Source organism: Bufo gargarizans, unplaced genomic scaffold (genome assembly GCF_014858855.1).
Source record: "Bufo gargarizans isolate SCDJY-AF-19 unplaced genomic scaffold, ASM1485885v1 fragScaff_scaffold_1_pilon:::fragment_2:::debris, whole genome shotgun sequence".
NCBI classification, from domain to species: domain Eukaryota; kingdom Metazoa; phylum Chordata; class Amphibia; order Anura; family Bufonidae; genus Bufo; species Bufo gargarizans.
Genome location: NW_025334069.1, coordinates 1444261 through 1459682, shown reverse-complemented (window position 1 = coordinate 1459682; position 15422 = coordinate 1444261).

The window sequence follows — 15422 nt, the reverse complement described above, 5'->3', positions numbered from 1 at the left end:
TGGCACACAGTGCTCTAAAAAATAACTGCACCCAGACAATAATAGTATAAAGATAATGTCCCCCAAAAATAATTGTGCTAAGCTGATACTGTGCCAGGGTGCCCCCCAAAGTAACAGTACTCCCCAAAATACCACCAATAGAAATAATTCTCCCCCCCATTGTGCCAGCTCCCCCATAGTGCCAGCTCCCCCCATAGTGCCATCTCCCCTGCCCCTAAGTGCCAACTTCGCCTATAGTGCCAGCTCCCCCCGCAAAGACAAAAAAACAAAAACACTAATACTTACCTCCATCAGCAGCGATGCAGGCCTCTTCCGGCCTGTGTCCCGCGCTGTGTGCTGCGCGGCTCAGGCGGCGCAATGATAATGATGTCATTGCGCCGCCTGAGCCGGCCTCTGATAGGCTGCAGGCATTAGTGCCTGCAGCCTATCAGAAGAACAGGGGAGGGAGATGCCTCTCCCTCCCCTGCCCCACAGCACAGCCATCTGTATCGCTGTCCTGAGAACGGCGATACAGATGAATATGGAGATGAGCGCTTCCTACAGCCCCCCCCCACCACCGCCGCAATTACATCCAGCGCCGCCTGTGGTGATTGGTGGTGAGGCCCTGAGGAATAAAAAATAAATAAATAAATTATTTGTTAAAGACGGACGTTTTTTTAGGGTGGCCTGGGGGGGCAATTGCCTCCCTGCCCCATGTCCCAGCCCGCCCGTGCCAGAGGTGGACCTGTGCATGAACGGATCGTCTAAGAAGAAGAATGGCGCGTAGTTATCCATTCTGTACTGCATGTGTAATTAGACTTCACATCCCAAGCCTAGGGCTTCAAACAATGTCTACATGAACCATCAAAAGGAGTTTGCATGACATTGGGCTATGAGACAGATGTCCAACTACAGATGTTCCATTGACCTCACACCACCGCTCTAAAAGGTCATCATGGAGCACAGCAAGACGGCAATGGAGGCTGGAATGGAGGTCTATCCTCTTCAGCAATAAATTCCTCTTTTGTCTCGAATGCAATAATGATAGACGGGGATTGGTCTGGAGACCACGTGGGAAATGCCATTAAGAGGCCTTCACAAGGGAACATCACACCGATCCTAGTCCCAGGATCATGGTGTGGGGTGGTATAATGTACGGGAGCCAGACCCCTCTAGTCTTCATTTCAGGGACACTAACAGCTCTGCATTACATTGATTTTGTCGTGGAACCAGTGGTACGCCTATTTCTCCAAAGTGTCCCAGGATCCGTTTTTTAAGTACATTAGTAGGTTGTGGAGCCTTACAAAGCAAGCGAAAAATGTATAACCAGATAACGCCTTTAAGCCACAAAAGAGTATATCCAACCTATGTTGTTTCTGCATTTGCACAGGTGATAAGACAAGAAATGCACATACAGTAGCAGATTTATAGTCTTTTCTGCTGTAAAACTACCATTGACGGTAAAATATTATCTAACCTGCTGTTCCGTGATTGCAGAGTGGTAGTAATCTCGAGAGCAGAAACCCCAGAAAAGACAATTCCTTTAATTTTCCTACAAATAACCCTGCCTTTAAGGACAATACAGTTATCTTATTAATGTTCTTCAGGTCTGAATAGAGGTATATAGTGTACTCAGTCTAGGTTCCAGCATAAAAAAAGGACTAAATAGCGGCACGATGCTGGAAACCTAACAAACCTCATTATAGTGAATGGGATCTGTCAGGCGCCAGCAGAGACCGGCATAGGCCAGATATGGCGGCTCTGGTGTTCTGTTCTATGCCAGAACCAAACACTGGAATATGATTGCAGCTATGCACCTAGTCTTAAAGGGATTTTCCTTTTTTTTTTTTTGTCTCTAGTCACATGACAAGTTGCTCAAAGTCTGTGAGGGAGCAGGGCAGCAAGTGCTCAATATTCCTGCAGCGCCACTTAGGGGGGAAATTAAGTATTACATCATTTTATTTTATTTTCAACTCAATGACTGTGTAATGCATAGATGTGCTAGATCGTCCAGAAAGGTACGCTTTGTAGCCACTCTGTGCACTGGCTAAGGATCCTGAACAAGAGACCCCCTCTCAGCACTGTTTAATTTTGAATATGGATTTTCTGAAGCCAGACACACACAAGCGTGTGTCAGTGTGAGGTCTAGTTCTGGCCTCCGCTCCTCTGACAGGATCACATAAAATTAGGCCTCATGCGCACGAACGTTGTTTGGGATTTTGCAGCTCGGATGCGGACCCATTCATTTCAATGGGGCCACAAAAAATGAGGAAAGAACTCCGTGTGCTGTCCGCATCCATATGTTCATTCCCCGCAAAAAAAATATAGAACTGGTCTATTGAGGGCCAGACCTTCCATTCCACAAAATATGGAACGCACACAGCCAGTATCTGTGTTTTGCAGATCCGTGATTTGCAGACCGCAAAACAAGGTACAGCCATGTGCATGAGGCCCTATAATGATTTGTTAGGCTGTGTGACCCTGAGAGTCCTGGAATCTATTGATTTACACTGACATAATGCTGTCAGTATAATTCAGTAGATTCCCGGTCTCACAGGGACACACAGTCTAAGAAATCATTGTCAGGGCTCATGCACACGACCGTATGTATTTTGCGGTCTGCAAAACACAGATCCGCCCAAAAAAAAAAAACAGATAACATAAATGTGACATCTGTGTACCATTCGTATTTTTTGCGGATCCATTGTTATATTGCCTGTCCTTGTCCACAAAACAGACAAGAATAGGACATGTTTTTGTTTTTTTGCGGAACGGACTTGCGGACATATGGATACGGAATGCACACATTTCCGCATCATTGAAATGAATGGTTCCGCCCGGCAGTGTGTTTGGTGACGTCACCGGCTCTGATGGGCGAGCTTTAGCCGTTTTATTGGCTAGGGTCACCGGGCTTCCTGACTGCCCCATGGAGAGCCCCGGTACATCACCGGATCTCCAAAAAATGCCTTTGCCCTGCGCGATTTAGCGCAGGGCAAAGGAGAGCCTCGGAGCATGAACTGCTCCGATGCTCAAGTCAGGGGGGTTGCCGGGGTGAAAATAGAGGTATGTCTGGGTTCAGCTCTGAACACGGACAACCCCTTAAAGTAATAGGCATCCTATTAAGAAGAGCCATTCCTTTTTAATCTCCTATAGAAATGTGCTATCCTTGTCTGCAAAATGAACAAGTATAAGACATGTTCTATCTTTTTTTGCGGGGCTGCAGAACGGACATACGGATGCAGACAACACATGGTGTGCTGTACGCATCTTTTGTACCCTCATTGAAATGAATAGGTCCACATCCAATCCGCAAAAAATGCATACCGGATATGGACCAAAAACACAGTCGCATGCAGGAGGCCTAACTACCATGTTCAGGTCAGACTGCAGCTGGCAGTAACTCTGTAAGATCATGGTAGGTTGTCCTAGGTATGTGGAGCCATGCTGACTGCAAAACAAAAGAATGTATCAATACATCATAAAAAAATTCTCCATCACATATAATAATGATAATCAACCACATGATTAAACACCTGGACAAAATATATATGTGCATATATATATATATATATATATATATATAAAAATATATATATATATATATATAGAGTTAAATATGAATATAGTGTGAATATTTAAATGAAAACAATTCATAACCCTATATTTAATCACCAATTAACCCTGAACAATAGAGGACATAAAAATACAAATTATATACATAAATAATTCATAATACATTAAATATAAATAATAAATGCATAATGCATGATTCCAAATTACACCCATATAATCATTTATTTAAAAATGTGAAAAAATACAAATAAATTATAAATATAGATATAAAATCAATTCATAATTAATTATTACATACCCAAATGACCACGTATGAATATATTTTAGACATAATGTATAATGATAGATACAGTCTATATCATATGCTGCACCAATTTGTAATAAATTATTCCAATATATATTATAATAGGGTGTATCCAAACGATCATGAAGTATATAACATGATTTTAAATGAAAAAAACGAAAGAAAAGAGTGACCTACATAGTGATCGTGGAACCTAAACATTGAGAAATGCATGGGCCTGCACCGGGAAACCATGAAAAAAAGAAAAAGACAAAGACAGAAAAGAGAGGCAAAATAAATACTCATGTTTTGTGAAAAATTGCATTGTAACAAAATTCATTTATAAAGTATCCAACACATATGAACTGATATAAAGGTCCATCATCTAAGGAAGGTAGCTTCAGAAGCCTCTTCACAAATGTCTATGGCCACAATTCTATGGTACTGTATAAATCCCAGATGTGAGCTTACAAAAATCCAATCTGGGATTTTACAGTTGCACGAAAAAGTATGTGAACCCTTTGGAATTATATGGATTTCTGCACAAATTGGTCATAAAATGTGATCTGATCTTCATCTAAGTCACAACAATAGACAATCACAGTTTGCTTAAACTAATAACACACAAAGAATTAAATGTTACCATGTTTTTATTGAACACACAATGTAAACATTCACAGTGCAGGTGGAAAAAGTATGTGAACTCCTAGACTAATGAGATCTCCAAGAGCTAATTGGAGTGAGGTGTTAGCCAATTGGAGTCCAATCAATGAGATGAGATTGGAGGTGTTGGTTAGCTTTTGGAGGTGTTGGAGGTGTTGGTGGGGTTTGCTTTTCACAAGAAGCATTGCCTGATGTGAATGATTCCTCGCACAAAAGAGCTCTCAGAAGACCTACGATTAAGAATTGTTGACTTTCATAAAGCTGGAAAGGGTTATAAAAGTATCTCCAAAAGCCTTGCTGTTCATCAGTCCACGGTAAGACAACATGTCTATAAATGGAGAAAGTTCAGCACTGCTGCTACTCTCCCTAGGAGTGGCCGTCCTGTAAAGATGACTGCAAGAGCACAGCGCAGACTGCTCAATGAGGTGAAGAAGAATCCTAGAGTGTCAGCTAAAGACTTACAAAAGTCTCTGGCATATGCTAACATCCCTGTTAGCGAATCTACGATACGTAAAACACTAAACAAGAATAGATTTCATGGGAGGATACCACAGAGGAAGCCACTGCTGTAAAAAAAAAACATTGCTGCACGTTTACAGTTTGCTCAAGAGCAACTGGATGTTCCATAGCAGTACTGGCAAAATATTCTGTGGAAGGATGAAACCAAAGTTGAGTTGTTTGAAAGAAACACAGAACACTATGTGTGGAGAAAAAGAGGCACAGCACACCAACATAAAAACCTCATCCCAACTGTGAAGTATGGTGGTGGGGGCATCATGGTTTGGGGCTGCTTTGGCAGGGCCTGGACGGATTGCTATCATCTAAGGAAAAATGAATTCCCAAGTTTATCAAGACATTTTGCAGGAGAACGTAAGGCCATCTGTCCACCAGCTGAAGCTCAACAGAAGATGGGTTTTGCACAGGACAACGACCCAAAGCATAAAAGTAAATCAACAACAGAATGGCTTAAACAGAAGAAAATATGCCTTCTGGAGTGGCCCAGTCAGAGTCTTGACCTCAACCCAAATGAGATCCTGTGGCATGGCCTCAAGAAAGCGATTCACACCAGATATCCCAAGAATATTGCTGAACTGAAATAGTTCTGTAAAGAGGAATGGTCAAGAATTACTCCTGACCGTTGTGCACGTCTGATCTGCAACTACAGGAAATGTTTGGTTGAAGTTATTGCTGCCAAAGGAGGTTCAACCAGTTATTAAATCCAAGGGTTTGCATACTTTTTCCACCTGCACTGTAAATGTTTACATGGTGTTCAATAAAAATATGGTAACATTTAATTATTTGTAAAGCAACACTGGAAAATGCCGCGCTCTTCCACAGGAAGCCAGGAGCCCGGACCTCGCCCTGAACCTTGGGCGCACAACGGATCCCAAAAGAAAGAAAGATGGTCCAGCTTCACTGAAAAATACTTGAGGCTTTATTCAATCCCGTGCAGATAAAAACCAACATACAGCAATGCAGAAAATCGACCGGTTTTGGATCACTGTAGATGCGGATCCTTAGTCATGATGTGCATCAGTAGGAGGTGAGGTCGAGACTAAATAGTGAACCACCAAACACAGGTGATCACAATCAGGTACAGGACACACCTCCTGATGACATCCTTCACAGATTAAATGCATAGTAATTACAACATGCCAAAAAACTGAAAAATAAGATAACATTTACAAATTGCAATGATAAAAAAAAAGAGGCGTAAACATATTAGTAATGTAGAATAGTATCATGATGTCTGTTCAGTCCTGATGGTATCCGTGAGCCTAATTTGAAAATCCAAAAGCACTCACGATTGAGCAACTTTTTCTTGTGATCACCGCCTCTGTTTGGTCTGTTAACCCTTTTCACTCCTTGTACTGACATGCTATCTGTATTACCATCATGAACCGCAGCAAAATGCAAGCTAGCGGCAGAAACATTTTTTATTTTAGCATGAGGTACATCAGAGATGTGACGGCAAATTCAAATTTTCAAACAGTTGGATGTGCACCCGACGTACTGTAAATTACACAGAGAGCATGTTATGCAATATACCACATATGTGGTGTTGCAATTGATGTATTGCTGAATAGTATGAGTGGTGTGGTTACTTGTAGACACAATATGCGAGCCCATCCTCATATATGAGCAACATGTACATATTTTATGCCCAAATTTAAAATTTCCTATGTTTCTTAGCCAAGTAGGCTGGGAGCCAGGTTTATCCTGGTATAGAGAGGGGCTCACCATATTTGCTAAAGTTACAGCACGTCAGGCAACACATCTAACACCGCTTTTTACAACGTCACCCCACGCTTGGTCATATTTGAGAAGATGAAGATGTCTTTTGACAATATTACATATTTGTGAATATTCACAACTACAAACCGGATTCCAAAAAAGTTGGGACACTATACAAATCGTGAATAAAAGCTGAATGCAATGATGTGGAGGTGCCAATTTCTAATATTTTATTCAGAATAGAACATAAATCACGGAACAAAAGTTTAAACTGAGAAAATGTACCATTTTAAGGGAAAAATATGTTGAATCAGAATTTCATGGTGTCAACAAATCCCCAAAAAGTTGGGACAAGGCCATTTTCACCACTGTGTGGCATCTCCCCTTCTTCTTACAACACTCAACAGACGTCTGGGGACCGAGGAGACCAGTTTCTCAAGTTTAGAAATAGGAATGGTCTCCCATTCTTGTCTAATACAGGCCTCTAACTGTTCAATCTTCTTGGGCCTTCTTTGTTGCACCTTCCCCTTTATGATGCGCCAAATATTCTCTATAGGTGAAAGATCTGGACTGCAGACTGGCCATTTCAGTACCCGCATCCTTCTCCTACGCAGCCATGATGTTGTGATTGATGCAGAATGTGGTCTGGCATTATCTTGTTGAAAAATGCAGGGTCTTCCCTGAAAGAGATGACGTCTGGATGGGAGCATATGTTGTTCTAGAACCTGAATATATTTTTCTGCATTGATGGTGCCTTTCCAGACATGCAGGCTGCCCATGCCACACGCACTCATGCAACCCCATACCATCAGAGATGCAGGCTTCTGAACTGAGCGTTGATAACAACTTGGGTTGTCCTTGTCCTCTTTGGTCCGGATGACATGGCGTCCCAGATTTCCAAAAAGAACTTTGAATCGAGACTCGTCTGACCACAGAACAGTCTTCCATTTTGCCACGCCTGAGCTTGTGGATCTTGCTTAGAAATGGCTTCTTCTTTGCACTGTAGAGTTTCAGCTGGCAACGGCGGATGGCACGGTGGATTGTGTTCACTGACAATGGTTTCTAGAAGTATTCCTGAGCCCATTCTGTGATTTCCTTTACAGTAGCATTCCTGTTTGTGGTGCAGTGTCGTTTAAGGGCCCGGAGAGCACGGGTATCCAGTATGGTTTTACGGCCTTGACCCTTACGCACAGAGATTGTTCCAGATTCTCTGAATCTTCGGATGATGTTATGCACAGTTGATGATGATAGATGCAAAGTCTTTGCAATTTTTCGCTGGGTAACACCTTTCTGATATTGCTCCACTATCTTTCTGCGCAACATTGTGGGAATTGGTGATCCTCTACCCATCTTGGCTTCTGAGAGACACTGCCACTCTGAGAAGCTCTTTTTATACCCAACCATGTTGCCAATTGACCTAATTAGTGTTAATTGGTCTTCCAGCTCTTTGTTATGCTCAAATTTACTTTTTCCAGCCTCTAATTGCTACTTGTCCCAACTTTTTTGGGATTTGTTGACACCGTGAAAATTTGAATCAACGTATTTTTCCTTTAAAATGATACATTTACTCGGATTAAACGTTTGATCTGTCATCTACGTTCTATTACAAATAAAATATTGACATTTGCCATCTCCACATCATTGCATTCAGTTTTTATTCACAATTTGTTTAGTGTCCCAACTTTTTTGGAATCCGGTTTGTATAACTCGTGGAGAAAGTAACTTGCTTCTCTTTATGACCAAGCCTGGGCGTTTTGTTGGGAAAGATTAAATTATCCCGAGACATGGTAGAAACCATATTCTTTGATCAGTTTAAAAGTCTGCTGGGATAATTCCTGGCTAGGAGGCGAGTGGTGACAGTATTCATTTCTTCAATGCAAGTTTCACTAGAGGAACAATTGCGCAAAGCGCGAATGTATTCGCCCCTAGGGATATTATGGACAGTGTGTGCAGGATGACAGGATCCCGCATATAGGATGGTATTTCCTGCGGTTTCCTTTCTGTGCGTACGACTGTGTACACGGCCATCCCCCACATCCCCCACTAAACACAAATCCAAAAAGGATATTAGGGTCTTATGAGAGTTTAAAGAAAAACATAAATTACAATTGTTAGCATTGAGGAAGGATCCGAATGATGGTACGGCCGCCACATCGCCCGACCAAACAAGGAGCAGGTCATCGATGTAGCGACCGTACCACCGGACGGATCCACTCCATGGGTTGGAATCAGAGAAAAGAAAATGATGTTCCCACCATGCCATATAAATGTTTGCAAGCGATGGTGAGAAACGGGCCCCCATAGAGACTCCTCTGCATTGGAGAAAAAATCTCCCATTGAACATAAAATAATTGTGTTGCATAAGAAATAATACAACTTTGCAGAGGAAATCTCTAAAGGGTAATGAGAAATTAGAATAAAAACCAACCCAAAGAGATAATAGCAAGATCCTGGGGGATAGCCGTGTACAGGGAAGCAACATCAGCCGAAATCCAAGAAAAATCAGAGGACCACTGGAAGGAATGAAATGCCTGCAAGACTGAGGTAGTATCCCGCAAAAAAACAGGAATACATTGCACTAGTGGTTGCAACATGCTGTCCACCCAGGATGACAAATTTTCCAAAAAAGACCCAATACCCAAAACTATAGGGCGCATGGGGGGAGGGAATCCCTCTTTATGTATCTTGGGGAGGGAATGGAAGATGGGGACCACTGGATAAGAGACAAAAATATAATCAAATTGTTTTTGGTCCAAGTAGCCACTATCCAGTCCCTCCTCCAAAATACTCCTCAAAAGGGTTTGGAAAGGAGCGGTGGGATCCTGAGTCAACCTGGTATAGGTGGCGGAATCAGAGAGCATAAGCTCATTTTGTGCGGCATACACGGGTCTGTCCAGGATGACCACCGCTCCCCCCTTATCAGCTTTTCTCACAATTATATCAGACATACTCTTCAGTTCTTTTAACGCTTTGCGTTCACTGGCCATGAGATTATTTTTGTTTTTATTTTTATTGTAATTTGTATCCCTACTCTGAAGCACCCTGATTTGATTATTTGTGTGTTATTAGTTTAAGCAGACTGTGATTGTCTATTGTTGTGACTTAGATAAAGATCAGATCACATTTTGTGACCAATTTGTGCAGAAATCCATATCATTCCAAAGGGTTCACATACTTTTTCTTGCAACTGTATATGTTCCCTAAAAATACAATGTGCTTGTTTCTCCAATCCCAAATGCTAATACAAATCCAGATGCTAAATAACCTAAAATAAGAATTAACCAAATTAGTGAAGAAAAAAAAAGTGAACAAACATGTGAGAAAAAAAATTAAAATATATATATATACAGTCCTGATCAAAAGTTTAAGACCACTTGAAAAATGGCAAAAAATCATATTTAGCATGGCTGGATCTTAACAAGGTTCCAAGTAGAGCTTCAACATGCAACAAGAAGAAATGGGAGTGAGACAAAACATTTTTTGAGCATTCAATATAATGAAAACAACTAATAAACTGAAACAGGCTGTTTTTCAGCTGATCAAAAGTTTAGGACCACACCTCCAAAAAAAAAACTAAACCCCCCCCCAAAACAGAAATCCAACTTCAAAATATGAACTCAGTAATGAGTAGCTCCGCCGTTATTGTTTATCACTTCCAAAATTCGTTTCAGCATGCTTGATGCAAGCGTTTCCATGAGGTGAGTGGGAACATTTCTCCAAGTGGTGAAGACGGCCACACGAAGGCCATCTACTGTCTGGGACTGTTGTCTATTTTTGTAAACTTCCCTTGCCATCCATCCCCAAAGGTTCTTAATTGGATTTAGATCAGGGGAACACGCAGGATGGGCCAAAAGAGTGATGTTATTCTCCTGGAAGAAGTCCTGCGGGCATTGTGTACTGTAGCGTTGTCCTGTTGAAAAACCCAGTCGTTACCATACAGACGAGGGCCCTCAGTCATGAGGAATGCTCTCTGCAACATCTGGACATAGCCAGCGGCCGTTTGACGCCCCTGCACTTCCTGAAGCTCTATTGTTCCACTGAAGGAAAAAACACCCCAGACCATTATGGCGCCCCCTACACTGTGGCGCGTAGAAAACATCTCAGGTGGGATCTGCTTGTCATGCCAGTAACGTTGGAAACCATCAGGACCATCAAGGTTACATTTTTTCTCATCAGAGAATAAAACTTTCTTCCACCTTTGAATGTCCCATGTTTGGTGCTCTCTTGCAAAGTCCAAAAGAGCAGTTCTGTGGCGTTCAAGGAGACGGGGTCTTTGAAGACGTTTTTTGTTTTTGAAGCCCTTCAGTCTCAGATGACGTCTGATGGTTATGGGGCTGCAGTCAGCACCAGTAAGGGCCTTAATTTGGGTTGAGGATCGTCCAGTGTCTTGACGGACAGCCAATTGGATCCTCCGGCTCAGTGCTGGTGGGGTCTTCCACTTGACTTTTTTGTTCCATAACCCTCAGGATCATTTAAGAAATTCCAAATGACTGTCTTACTGCATCCCACCTCAGCAGTGATGGCACGCTGTGAGAGACCCTGCTTATGCAGTTCAACAACCCGACAACGTTTAAAAAGGGAGATTTTTTTTGCCTTTGCCATCACAACGTGTGACTACCTGACAGAAAATGACAATAAATCCACATCTTTGCATAGATTTGGCCTTTTGAAGGCATGTGGTCCTAAAATTTTGATCAGTTGAAAATCAGCCTGTTTCAGTTTATTCGTTGTTTCCATTAAATTGAATGCTCAAAAAAAGTTTTGTCTCACTCATATTCTTCTTTTTGCATGTTGAAGCTCTATTTAAGATCCAGCCATGCTAAATATTATTTTTTGCAATTTTTTAAGTGGTCTTAAACTTTTGATCAGGACCGTATTATATATACATTGTCTTATTGTGCACAATAACCAGAAAAGGTTAATTCCTCATTTAAACCCTGCGGTGTAAGAGAACCCAGGTTAAAAATCCACCTGGATTCAGATCTAAGCAGTTGTTGTGATACAGGTGCTCCCCTAATATTATTACGAATGAGAACCAAGCCAACAATTTTCAAGCCACTACACCTACCTCCATCGTGTTCCAGACGAAGGTATTGGAACCCAACATGAATTGGCATACGTTGCAGTTCCCACATGGATATGTGCTCTTCAATTTCATGCCTTCATCCGTCATGCCAGGTGGACCCTGGAAGTGACTTTGCACCAATTTATCCTTCAAATTAGCTACTTTATAGGTTTTGTCTATTTTTACTCTGCATTTCTAGGGTGGCAGCACCCTATTGTACCTTTCTATGGCGGCAAATTTAGAGGCGAGGGAGGCCTCCTGGAATTCACAGATCCATTCTGTGTTCCACAAGGCCATTGGTGATGATGATGGAGGTTACTTTAGATCTTTGTCTATGGAAATTATTGAAGCACATAAATTAACATGAGTATGGTGGAATGTTAGACGTTAAGAGGAATACCTGAAATGTTCCATTGCGCCTAGGGGATTGAGGGTCCAGAAGTTTCCAGCAGGGGAGGTTTCCCCTGAATTTAAAAACACATGAGAACAAGGTTTACTTCAATGTTAAATTTTTTTGATGGGTATGCTATTGATCACGATAGAGAATTATTGAAACAGACCAAACAGAGATTGAGTTACTTAGAGGTCAAATTGGCACGATTTGATAAGGATGAGGTGGATTTGTTTTTTTTGTGAAATTGAAGGATACATTGGAGAGTTATGACAAGGAAATAATGGTGGAATCTAAATTCCACCGAGATAAGTTGTATTTTGATAGGAAACAGGCCTTCAAATGGAAACATTCTGGCAATAGACGTGGCCAAAGGACATATAGGAGTGATAATGTGGCAACAAATTGGTGGCAGGTACCTCTGACAATAGTATAAGTGATGGTGATTTTTTATCAGAAGTCAGCAAAGACACCGGGTCAGGAGGGGACTACATAAACCCCTAAAAAAGAGGCCCCCAACACCGTAAGGGCAACAGCTACCCGCCATTCTACAAGAAACGTTTGCAACAACAATACATCCTCCCTGAATATTGATGCCCTTCAAGTGATTAATTTATCTTCACATGTTTTTATACCAGAGGAGAAGTCAGTACTAGAAAAAGGAATATCGTTTTCAACCATGTGCATGTTGGATAAATTTGAATTTATTAAGGATACTTATCTGTTTTGCAGACAATTATGTTTCAGACTGTTATATGACCAACCATCGGTGATGCAAGATCTTACAGATGACGAGTGAGGGGTCTTTTTGGACCTTACAGATTTACTCATTATGTAGACCCTCCACTATCAAACTCTCCCTTAGTCTTTTTCCTAATATCGGCCTGTTTATTTAGGCAATTTTCACAGGAGATCCAGCTGACACCCAATACCTGTCTTGGCAAAAAATTTGGGAAAAAAGAACTCACTACAATTCAGAAAGGAACCCCTTATTTGTTATTAAGGAAGCAGATAAAGAGGGGAATGTGGTCCTGTGGGATACGGATCTTTACATATGTGAAGCAAAGAGACAGCTGACCAATAGAACCTTCTATATACTCATTTACCTTCAGATCCTACAGCTGTCTTCAAGAAGAAATTGGATAGATTATTGACCACAGCCTGCAATATGAATATCATTACAAAGAGGGAACTACAATATTGGAGGTCCGCCATCCAGTCATCCCAACTTTTAACAGGCTACCTAAGGTGCATAAGAACATCACTAATCCTCCCGGCCATCCAATTGTGGGAGGAATTGGTGGTCTTTATGAACAGGCCTGTATTTACTTTTTTCCCTTCAATCTTTTGTTTTAAGTTTGAAATCATATGTACGGGATTCCATGCATTTGATCGAGAGTCTGCATAATTTTACACTACCACTGAATATTTTTTTAGTCACATGTGACGTTGAATCATTATATTTGAATACTGCACATACTGACGATGTTATTGCGGCAAAATATTTTTGGGCCAAATCTTTGACTGGTGACCCAGCCCACCATACCTTTCTGGTAAGCCTGTTAGAATTTATCCTAAATCACAATTATTTCATGTTGGATCGTACTTTCTACAAACAGGTATCAGGTACAGCTATGGATGCCCTCTGTGCGCCCTCCTGTGCCAACCTTTTTTTAGATTGGTGGAAGGAGACGCACATATACCCATCAGATATGTTCCAGGAACATGTTGTGGGTTGGTATCGTTATATTGACGATGTCCTATTTCTTTGGCAGGGGCCAAGAGAGCATTGTGAGCAATTCATTGCCAGGTTAAATCAAAATCGACTCAACGTTCTTTTGACTCACAAAATTCTGGATTCGGAGGTTGATTTTTTGGATTTGAGGATCTGTACAGTTGGCTCTGACATTGTGACATCTTTATTCCGCAAAAGCACTGCCACCAATAGTCTGCTTCATTATCACAGCTTTCATCCGGCGCATCTCAAGAAATGGATACCTAATTGACAGTTCTTGAGGTTCCGACGTAATTTTACATCTATGACGGATTTTAAGGAGGCCTCTAATGATTTATTGTCACGATTCCGAAAGAGGGGATATCCCAAAAAGGTTTTCTCACAGGCTTACTGTTCAGCCAGGAGCTCGAAACGCTCTGATCTCTTTAAACCAAGACCAAGGATTTGTGCTAATAAAGTATGACCCATAACTCGGTTTAACAACCAATGGACTGACTTCTATAGGATTTTGGGCACACATTGGTACCTTTTAACATCTGACACGAAACCCACTTCATATATCGATTCCAAACCAAGAATATTTGCTCGTAGAGCACCTAATTTGAAAGATAAATTGGTGCAAAGTCACTTCCAGCATCTTCCTGGCATGACAGATGGTGGCATGACATTGAGGGGCACATATCCATGTGGGAACTGCAACGTATGCCAATTCATGTTGGGTTCCAATACCTTTGTGGATATGGGCAATCAGATGAATATTGTTTTGAAAAATTATGTGAACTGTCGCTCCAGAAATGTGGCATATGCCTTATTGTGCCCTTGTGGGAAGATATATGTGGGACAAACGACACAGGAATTGTGTAGGAAGGCACAACAGCATCTCTCCAATATTGGCTTGGCATCACAGGACAAGCATAGAGAAGAAAAACTTTTACCATCAGTGGCTTCTCATTTTCTGGAACACCATGGAGGTAGGTGTAGTGGCTTGAAAATTGTTGGCTTGGATCTGATTCATAATAATATTAGGGGAGAACATGTATCACAACAACAGCTTAGATCTGAATCCAGGTGGATTTTTAACCTGGGTTCTCTTACACCGCAGGGTTTAAATGAGGAATTTTCTGGTTTTTATGCACAATAAGACAGTATATATAATATTTATTTAATTATTTATTTTTCTTACATGCTTGTTCACTTTTTTCTTCACTAATTTGGTTAATTCTTATTTTAGGTTATTTAGCACCTGGATTTGTATTAGCATTTGGGATTGGAGAAACAAGCACATTGCATTTTTAGGGAACATATATAATCCCAGATCGGATTTTTGTACCCTTACATCTGGGATTTATACCATGGAATTGTAGCCATGGACATTTGTGAAGAGGCTTCTGAAGCGACCTTCCCTAGATGATGGACCTTTATACCAGTTCATATGTGTTGGATACTTTATAAATGAATTTTGTTACAATGCAATTTTTCACAAAACATGAGTATTTAT